Source organism: Suncus etruscus, chromosome 18, assembly GCF_024139225.1.
Source record: "Suncus etruscus isolate mSunEtr1 chromosome 18, mSunEtr1.pri.cur, whole genome shotgun sequence".
Taxonomy (NCBI): domain Eukaryota; kingdom Metazoa; phylum Chordata; class Mammalia; order Eulipotyphla; family Soricidae; genus Suncus; species Suncus etruscus.
The window spans coordinates 23,295,150-23,306,501 of NC_064865.1; positions in this window are offsets into that span (position 1 = coordinate 23,295,150).

The window sequence follows — 11,352 nt, forward strand, 5'->3', positions numbered from 1 at the left end:
TCCCATATGGTCCTCCCAAGTCAGGAGCGATTTCTGAGCACGTAGCCAGGAGTAACCCTTGAGCATCAATGGGTGTGTCCCCAAAACAAAACAAAGTCAAAGACATGTATTACTAATAATTTATAGGTATAAGAATTTAGAAATCTTAATATGAACATATTATATGTTTAATACTTTTCTGTATACTTGTTAGCTTCAAGAATTAGATAGAGTAAGATTCATAATCCTTCTGATTTCAAAATAGTCAAATGAAATAGACAAATCAGTTTTAGTTATGAACTGTAGAGGCCAATGTAGAGTAACTTTTAAAGTAATGTTCCTCAAAGTATATTGTATTGCTCAAAGACTAATTGATATTCAGATTATAGGATCAAACAAAAGAAATTAAATTGGATATAGGTAAATAATATGCAGATATAAGATCATTATGTATTTGCCATTCTTCATTTAACATAATATCCCTAGTTCCATCTGTTATATCAAATTGCATGATTTCATTGTTCCTTACATCTGTGTTGTATTCTACTGTGTATATGTATATTACACATTCAGATTCCATTTAACTGTTTTTGAATCCCTAAGTTTATTCCATTTCTTAGCTATTACATACTTTTGTTGTTATTATCATTATTACTGCTAAAAACTATTATCATTATTACTGCTAAAAACAGGTAATGGGAAAGTGTTTCTTAATAGTGGTATCTGGAGCTCATTTTAAACCACTTGGGAAGAGAATAATTTGTTTCCATATATTTTATGTGAATCAGAAAACTTTCTTTAAAGTGGTTTTTAATATTTTATCATTTAGTAATATAATGTTAGACCACAGAGTCCAAAGATCTTCATTTCCATCTTAGCTTACTGACAATAAAAGGGTGTAGTATAGGATCATTGACCACATCTTTTTGTGGTAACTTTCTGTAGTAACTCCCTGAAGACCTCACACAAGAGCTCAGCTCTACCAAGAGACTGACAGTATTGATTCTCCCATCTCTCTGCTGGAAATATAAAGGAGCTATATAATAGTGACCTGACCCCTCCATCCCAGAACTGAATAAAATAGAGGTTAGGAAAAATTAACTTTTTAAAAATTTTAAAAAGAACAACTCTTAATAAGAAAATTGTGTATTTACAATCTAACCCAGGAAGCTTTTCTTCAGTAAAGTTTACCCTCACCAATGATGATTTGCCTAGAAAATAAAAACCTTTATATCTGATTTTCCAGCTTAATTTTTATAAGCGTTCTGACCCATTCCAACTGGTCAGCTTTTAAACTGTAACTAAAGGACTGTGTCTACTAATGTGTGTGTGTGTGTGTGTATGAGTGTTTGTGTTGGCCAACTCTATATCTGTCTAATGTCCATCTGTAATATACATAATGTCAGTCTATGTTGTATATTGACCTTCCCCCTTGATATATATAACTCATTCTTCCCACTTTCCGCTTACCACTTTACAAATCTTTTCTAACCCTTCACACTCTCTCATCCCTGATTTGTTATATTTCCCCCATTTAACCCTTTTTACCTTAGTTCATAGCTCCTTGGGAACCAGAACATTCCCCTCACCCCAATGAGCTGGCTAAAAACTCCCAATGTGAAAAGACAGATTCCCAGCCCTCCTTACTTCAGCCCAAGAAGAAACTGTCAACACCACTGCTGCTGCTGATTTGCTTTCAGCAGCACCTTTTCTCCTACTTCCCTTTTCTGTGTACTGTTGCTCACTACAAGATTGGTTTTTGAGATACCCCCAATTCAAACCCCCAATTCAAGGACATTTACTGATATGTGACTAATGGAAGCCATTTTCAGACTCCACAAGACCAAGTTGCAGGCTGGATTTTATCCCCCTCCCCAGGCTATTTTAAAGATTTAAAGGGGATATGTATATCTCCTTTGTATATTTCTTTAGATGTATTACTTTAATAGTTATAAGTCTTATTGTATATTTTTTATGTAGAGGTAGTTTTTCCCCATTACCTTTTAGGGTTTGTTTAGTAGGAAATTTTAGTATTTGGTTTCTTTTATCTACTAGCACCAGGTTATAGAGATTGTTTGACTTGTTAACTTCCTATGAATCAGTAATATGTGGTATTGTTCTTTTCTGCATAGACACATTAAAATGGGGGAAATCTTATGTGTACAAACAAGCTTTTATCTAATAGGGATAGAAACTCATAAATTTTATATTGCATAGGGCGACTTTCACTCTGCACCTTTGTCATAGTGACTTGACTTAGGCTTCAGTTGATTGGTCATCAGCAACTCATCCCAGAAACTTGAATCCTGTCTTTGGAACTTGCAGTTATCTGCACCAGCACCAGGAATCAGACTTCTACTAGGGAAGGTCCTAATGAGTCCCTGACATTGACTTACTCCAAAGTGGGTTCATATATTGTCTTGATGACTTGATAACAGTGACAACTTGCTTTTAAGGCAATGTTCCCTGCATTGCCACCTATCATTGAGATGAAACCAGAAGATGCTCCATTACACCCTAACTTAGACATAGGATTTGTACAAAAAACAGTACTTCTAACTACAGAAACCTTAATGTGACAACTGTGATTGAGAAGAACTTTTGCTGAACTACAAAAAAAAATCTTTGGGTTAGGCAATTTAGTATGCCTTATGGTAGGATGTTTCATAGGTAGGCCAAAGGTTTTTGCTTTCTATTTAACCATCTTTTGCTGTGCCTATGCATAAAAAAACACCCTTTTTAAATTTTACTTTATTTAATTTATTCTTTTTTCTTATCTTTAAAATAGGGGCTCCCACATTTTTCATAGAACCTTGGGAAACCAATTACTTTGTTTTATCACATATTTCTTCACTTTTCCTATAAAACTAAGATGAAAGGAAAAAAGAAAAGCTGAGGTTCAGGGGCCAAGTGATCTTAAGTGCATTGGTGGAGGAAAAAATAAGGACAGAACTAAATACTCAAGCCAGGATCAACAACAATAGAATCAAGATGCCTAAAATTTAGCAATCTAAACTTAAATGGGCCTGTTATACTGGCAGACCAAGGGTCAAAAGTGATAGTATAGGGAGAGATATATATAGTATATATATATATATATATTTATATATATATAAAGAGATAGTATAGGGAGAGATAGCACAGCAGCATTTGCCTTGCAAGCAGCAGATCCAGGACCAAAGGTGGTTGGTTCGAATCCCGGTGTCCCACATAGTCCCCTGTGCCTGCCAGGAGCTATATCTGAGCAGACAGCCAGGAGTAACCCCTGAGCACCGCCGGGTGTGACCTAAAAACTAAAAAAAAAAAGTGATAGTATAGGATGCAGTATAAATTCTTTGCTGGAAGGAAGTCAACACTGATGGTGGGAATGACCCTGACTCACTCTATATCTGAAATTCAACTCTGAAGGACTTTGTAGATTACAATGATTTCAATGAAATAAAAATAAAAATAAATAAAACTAAAAATGATTAAAAAAGAAAATTGTGTATTTAAATGGAATCATTTATTGTAGTCTAATATATTAAAGAAAGAATGACTTCAAGTTTTTTCCCTTTATTCAGATATTTTTGGCAAAACTTGGAATTGACCTTTTTCACATACAATAGTGTGAAAACCATTGATGCAAAGAACTATTTTCTAATCTTGAGTGATGTTAACTTTTAGGGAGCAGGAAAAGAGAGTTGAAATCATATCACCCATATCCTTAGAGTCCTACACATTGCTTAATGTGCAAATTATAGTAGATATGTACCCTTTGTCAAAATACACTTTTTATCAGAGTCCCAAATGCACATACCCTAATACCGTTTTGTTAAAATATCATGTCTCTTTCTGAAATTAAGAGAATTATAAATACTCCACACAATCCAACATCTGGATAAAAGTTGTTAGTTGAAGGGTCACGTTCTCTAGGAGATTGGTTGAAATTTTATTCTTACAGAACTCCCAGACAGGAAAAGCAGTTCCCATTCCCCTGTCCAATTAGGACAGGGGGAACAGTTCCAGTTGTAGAGATCAGCAGAAAATAATCTACACAGTGAAGAGATACAAGAATGGGTTCAGGAAATCCAGTTTTCAAACAAGGAACTCAAACCACCCAAGCTTTCTGCTCCTAAGATGGAGTGCAGCTCAGTGGAAGAAGACCAAAAAATAACCCCTGCCTTTCTCAGACCTCTTATTGACAAGAATCAGGTCCTACCCTAGGGTGGGAGAAGAATACCAAGTAAGGAATAATTCAATATACTATCACCAGATCACACCCTAGGGTGGAGTACAATTATTGATTAGGGTAGGATCAATAACCAAACATCACCCCCTATTTGATTTACAGAAAAATAAAATAATTCAGATACTAAATTCTAAGATTATGGCATATGCTTCTAAAGATAAAGGTTAGCAATATTTTGCATAGGTGCAGCAAAATTTTGGAAAAATATAAAAATAAGTTTTTGGCCCATAAACAAGGTATGCCTACCCACAAAGCATCCCATCTTATTGCCATCTGCAGTCTCATTGTTCCTCAAGGTCCTTGGAAAAATTTTTCTCAAAGACAGTTTGAGCCGTAAGGTGATCTTGAGCCTCTCATCCTTTGTAGGAATGTTCTGTTAGAAGGAGTCTGTCCCAACCCTCCTCGGGGTTGGAATAGACTTAGATTTCCAGAACTCATATAGGTATAGAGAGGGAAGAACAGACTGTGGCTAGTTGGTGCCCATCCAAGGTCTACTGGTAGATGGTCGATTCCTAGAGTAGGTGCAGAGAACTGTGCTGGTTCCAAGGTTCATGAGTAAATGATTAGAGTGGAATGCCCCTTGTAGTAGAAAATTATTGAATCTTTATCCCTAATGGATAACTCCTCTTAGTTTCTAATATTTTCCAGTTTTAATATGCCTATGTAAAAAAAAACCAGTGCCATAGGATATTTTGCAGCCTATGGGAAGATAATTTAGTACTTGACTGTGTTGGGAGCACTTCCTTTTTACATCTTAGCACATGAACAGCTTGAGGCCTCCCTGATAATCATAAAATTAGCTGCTCTGTGGAAATCATCCTGAGTCAGTCATGGGTGATTCCACAAGGGAAATCTGATGTGAAAACTACAGCCTTTTGTGAAGTAAATTCATCATCTACGTCTAAGTACCAATAGATAAACTCGTGCTTGGTATAAAAGAAGTGAAGAAATAAGGCAATAATAGTAACGATAAGTTATATTTTTATCTTTCTTCATTATTGCTTATTGTTATACTCTTGGGTTTTTTATGGGTGGTTTCAGCCATTTCCCCTAATAAAAATAATCATTTGAAGATAAAAAAAGTGTACTAGAAATGACAGAATGCTCTTAATTATCAGATCTTTCTCTGTACTGAACCACCTGGATTAATCTTCTGACCCAAGTTTATTAATACTCTAGTTATGTTCAAAATTTGATGGCTACAACCAGAGACTTGGACAGTCCACCCTCTACTTTCTGACAGGGGACATCTGTCTCCTTTTTGGAATAACCATACATATTTTGAGTGACTCTTCAGATTTCTATATAACCCTTAAACTGAGCGTTCTATATTAGGATCACTGTTTGAGTTGGATATAAATGCCTCCTCACAATGCATGGAACTTATAATTTTAAAAAGCCATATTTTCTAAGATTATGAGTTACTGTTCTTCAACTTGCTGCTCTCCAAATACTATATTAAGAATCAAGTAATCTAAAGTTGTCATCAAATGAAGTAAGACACCTATGGGTTCTCTAGGTATTACTGAGTGATCATTATCCAATCTATCACTATGAACTATGCCTTGTATTATATAATTTTCTAACATGTACAACATATTTTCTTTTAACTCCATGATGACACAATTCATATAAGATGTTTCTTATTTCAATGGATCAAAGCTGAAATTAAAGTGAGTACAAGTATAGGGTATTTTATGAAAATATATGGAGTTCAGAGAAAAACAGCTCTGTTCCTCCACTAAGCTCCAAAAGAAAATGATGGCCGCCAACTCTTCCCAAGTGGTCTGATTTGGGATTACACCTCTGGAACCTTCTCAAAAAGAGTGGGAGAAGACTCCCTTTCTGCATAAAAACGCAATAGTTCTAAACTTTATACCCTAAGACAGAAATAATCCAGCTCAACAACTTAAACTTGTCAAACTTCCAAGCCACCAATATTGCTTCAGATAAATAGATCCTGGGCTCAAAATTTAATAGTAGTTTCACTCAGTAGTATACCAGGAAATTTGATGAGGAAAAAATTTTAATTTTTATTGTGACCAAAGTGAATAACAAACCTTTCACAGTAATATTTAAGGTATGTAGTGACAATAAATCAGTGCCATTCCCACCACCAGTGTTGTCATCCCTTCACCCCAGTTCCCAGCAAGTGTCCAATATCTCCCTCCTTTGCCCCACCCAGAGTGCTAGTGTAACTGTTCCCTCTGTGTATAGCTTGTTGTAGATTGGGTATCAATTCTGTTGTCATTGACTTTGGGTTTGGTGTTTAAGTATGATCATTTCTTATTTCCACTAGATGTTCATATGATTGTTCCTGGTGTCATTCATTTTTATCTTCCCTCTTAATCTCCCCCCTCAGAACAAGATGATTCAAGTTGTGTGATTCTGTTGGAAAAAGTCATACCCAATCTACAACAAGCTGTAAAGTGGAGACCAGTTACACTAGTATTCTGGGGGTAAAGGAGGGAGATATGGGATACATGCTGAGAACAGGGGTGGAAGGAGGACAATACTGGTAGTAGGAATGCCCTTCATTCATTGTTACTATGTACCGTAAATAATTCTGTGAAAGACTTGTAATACACTTCTATCACAATAAAAATTTATTTAAAAAAAAGACAAAAAGGGAAAAAAGAAAAAGAAAATATTAAAAAAGAACAGAACAGTAACTTTCCAAAACTAAAGCATCCAGCAACAAAAAAAATCACCAAATAATAAACACAGAGTAAAAAAGAAAGAAAAAAGAAGAAAAAATAAAAATAAAAAATACAAAGGAAGGAGTGCTGGTATGGCAAGATTTTGTGTTTTCTTTTTTTTATAGGCACAGTAAATATTGGGGGAATAAGAAGGGAATGGAATTCCCTTGGCCTAAGAGATTTAGGATTTCTCCGTCCTTGAAGCATATTGTCAATGGGAGAAAATACTGGCTTCGTACATGCTTATTATCACACCACAAGGTCTTTATAAGGTGCCAGAAAACTTTCTGCTCAGTTGTGGATGATAAAATCAAGCCTTTGTAGCTAGAGATCATAGGTCATAGGATGAAGTCTGTGATAGAGTTTTTCTTTATGGTTCTAGAAGTTCTATTCCATCATTGTTGTTGTAATCAGTCTTCTGTAATAAGTGGTCTTGGTTTTTGCTCAGATCCTAGTCCAAAGCTTTGGGTAGAGTCTTTCATTATGGTTCCAGAAGTTCTGCTCAGTCACAGTTGTCAAAGGAAGACCTCTGGAATTAGAGATCTTGATTTTTGTACAAATCCTAGGTTGAAGCCTAGGCTGGGATATTTCTTATTGGTGCCAGAATAAGTTCTGCCCAGTCGTAGTTGTCAAAGTCAGTCTTCTGTAGTTAGGGCTCTTGATTTTTGCACAGATCAAAGGATGATATGTTTTCTGATTTCATCTTACCATTAAGTGATTAGATATGACAACTGCTCTTTGATCAAGTTGTTGCCATTTCCTCATTATCAGGATACCATATCAAAACTGGTACAAGTTGGTACCAGAGCAGTATTTGGAATTTCCCAGTGGGAGTTTGGTTTCTGGTGTTGTTGCAGGAAACTATATCAGTTCTATGTCTGGGATCTGGGGTTCTGTGTTGGATAGTCACTGTCCAATCACATGGAGTCTAAGTTGGGTTCACATGACATATGTTCAAGGTGGGAGGCACACCTGTATTAAAGAGTATAGGTTCTTATCCCTGGTAGATAAGATCTTGTTTATGTACATGAGGTTTCCTCTTAGTGTGCCTATATAAAAGCGAATGGTGTCATATTATGTTGCTGGTGCATTTGGGGGTAAGAATGTTAGACTATACAATCTCTGTGTCCTGGTTTTGACCCTAACTTTTAACCCAGGCAAGACTTTTTCTTCTAGGTTTTTGTACCAAGCATAAACAAAACAGGTGAAGTTAAAGAAAAAAATATATAAAATATAAGAAATAAATAAAAATAAATTTAAAAATATTATTAAATAAAAACGTAACAGAAATCAAGGAGACCTAGACTGGAACATCACTGGATCTCAGGCGGGGTGAAGTGTGGGTGCCCTTTCTGCAGGGGCACCAGTTAAGATGTGGTTATTCTTTCTTGGAGGGAGATGCAAACACAGTCACATAGACAGACATGACAGACAAAGACATGGAGACAAACAAAAATGGGAAAAGGATTTCAGCCAAGACTGAACCCAATTACATTAATTGAAACTCAAGGCCCAACTTAAATACTATTTTGTAGGCACAGCTCTGCTTGTAAATATGTCAATAAGAGGTAGATATATTGAACAGGACGAATAACAGGATCCACTGGCAGGTGAGATGGAATGTTCAGACAATGAGCTCTGTCTCCATCAGGTCGGGTATGTATTGAGAATGGACCCTATCTCTGGCAGGTGGAATATACAGATAAAGGGATCATAAATGTTTACATTTACTTCTCGAGGCTACCTGCTTTATGGCTCTCTGTTTGGTGCCCTTAAGTCTTAATGGTTAACAATAAATTCTCAAATCTGCCTGCTTTTAGCAAAATTCTGTGCCTGCATTTCAATCCTGTATTTTCTGTCTGTTCTTAAAGGGACTCCCTACAAGAGGGCTCTTGGATACAAAGGGCAGACAACCTAAGTTGACACCGCAGTGCCCAATCACACTAGATACCATACTCAGTTTGCATTATGAAAATGTCCTGATAAAACACTTTAATATACCCTTTATCTCTGGGTTATGGCCTCTATTAGGACCTGAAGCATGTGACCAGCCAGAACACTGAAGCAATCAACTGTGACCCACAGATTTACATAATAGTACCTACTCATCGAACATGTTTAGGCAAATTAACATCTCCTTTCTCTTCTTCTCTCTTCACTCTACTTCTTTCTTCCTTTTCTTCTTCTACCTTCTCTTCCTCATTATCATCAATTCAATCTATGTAAAACAAAAAACACACTGTTACTTTCTGTTTAGGAAAGCAAATTCAATACATAAAGTACAGCGGACAATACTACATAACCGCCTACATAGACAGGTCCCACTAACACATTGTTTAGTACTCGAAATGTGAAACCTATGTGTATCCTAAATTGCTCATCACATAATACTGAAACCCTCATTCAGGAAGGCCCAACCCCATTACTAATAAAATCCCTAGAAATTAAGAAAACCTCCCAACTTTGACACATCAGTCCAACCTCTCTTAGTTTATTTATTAGTATTTTACCTTACTTTTACTATATTTACCTATTTTTCTGTTCTCCTCTTATTTATTGCTCTTCCCTACTCTTTTTCTTAAGCTATACCTAAGCTAACTATTGTATGTTTCTATGTGAGCATGAGCACATAAAGGACTCTTCCATGAGAGCCAAAGCTAAATTGTAAACAACTCATGCCTATAATATATATAGCCCCTTCTATATTCTATCCTCTTTTCTTCCCCTTCAGAAATCCTAAATCCCAACCTGATACTCTACCTTATTAAAGCTCTTCACCCTCAGTTCTTAACCCATTAGGTACCAAGACCGACCTCCTACCCCAATAAACCATTACCCAGCACCCAAGAAAGGGACACCCACTCAGAAACACACCTCATCCCTGGCAAAAACTAGAACCAACATCAGGGTTGACTCATGCTGTGTGGCTCTCCTTCTCACCTCTCCCAAACGTGGACTGTTGTTTGATACCAGACTCAGCTTCAGAAAGATCCTTAGTGCAAGAACTCTACCCGAGACCTCTCTGCCAAAAATCTTTTCTCAATGTCAAGAAGACCAGAGTGTGTGATTAAAATGTGCCCTGGATTCCACACCTCACAAGAAAATCTCAAAATACAAAGGGGAGCCTATGTTTCCTTTATAAGTTTAAGATCTATATAATATTACCTCTTAACCTGTTTATCCCCAAATGTAAGGTAGCTTCCTTCATCAATTTGTTCCCATTAGTACCTTCTTTAACTCATTTAAAAATTTTTTTCATTATATATGTGAGTGTATACATACATGTATAGTCTTGTTTCTGCTTTCTTCTCTTCTTTAACTTCACCTCTTTCGGTTCTGCTTGGTACAAAAATCTACAATAAAAAGTATTGCCTGGGATAATAGCTCAGATCAAAAACAGGGCACAGAGAGGATGGAGCCTGACACTCCCACCCCCAAATGCACCAGCAGTATAATATAGCACCATTTCTTCCTGCAAAGGCATACTAAAAAAAAAGGGAAATTTAACGTATAGAAACAAGCTCTTATTTACTAGGGATATGAACACATACTTTTTTACAAACAGGGGCATCTCCCACCTTGAACATATGTCATGTGGCCCCAACTTAAACTCCAGGTAATTAGACAGGAACCATCCAACCCCTAACCCTAGATCTCAGACATAGAACTGACACAGTTCTTTGCAACAGCTCCAGCAACCTAACTCCATCTGGGACAATTTTAATTCTGCTATGACACAAATATGTGCCAGTTTTGAAATGAAGTCCTGACAATGAGGAAATGCCAACATCTTGATCTAAGAGCACGTTGTCTTAACTCACCATCTAACGATAAAATGAAATCAGAAGACTTATCACCCTTTGATCAGTGCAAAAGCCAACATAGCTATCTACAGAAGACTGACAGTGACAACCATGACTGGGCAATGTACCCTGGGACCAATAAAAAAGCCCTAGTCTAGGATTTGGCCTATGATCTGTACAACAACCCACATCTCTAATTCTAGAGGTCTAGAAGCTTTTTGGTAGAGTCTTTAGGGTTTTCTAAGTAAAGTATCATGTCATCTGCAAACAGTGAGAGCTTGACTTCTTGCTTTCCTATCTGGATTCTCTTGATAATTTTTTCTTGCCTAATCGCTATAGCGAGTACTTCCAATGCTATGTTGAATAGGAGTGGTGAGAGAGGACAGCCTTGTCTTGTGCCAGAATTTAGAGGAAAGGCTTTCAGTTTTTCTCCATTGAGGACAATATTTGCCTCTGGCTTGTGGTAGATGGCCTTAACTATATTGAGAAAGGTTCCTTCCATTCCCATCTTGCTGAGAGTTTTGATCAAGAATGGGTGTTGGACCTTATCAAATGCTTTCTCTGCATCTATTGTTATGATCAATATGATTTTTATTTTTCTTGTTGTTGATGTTGTGTATTGCTGCAGACCCTTTATCCT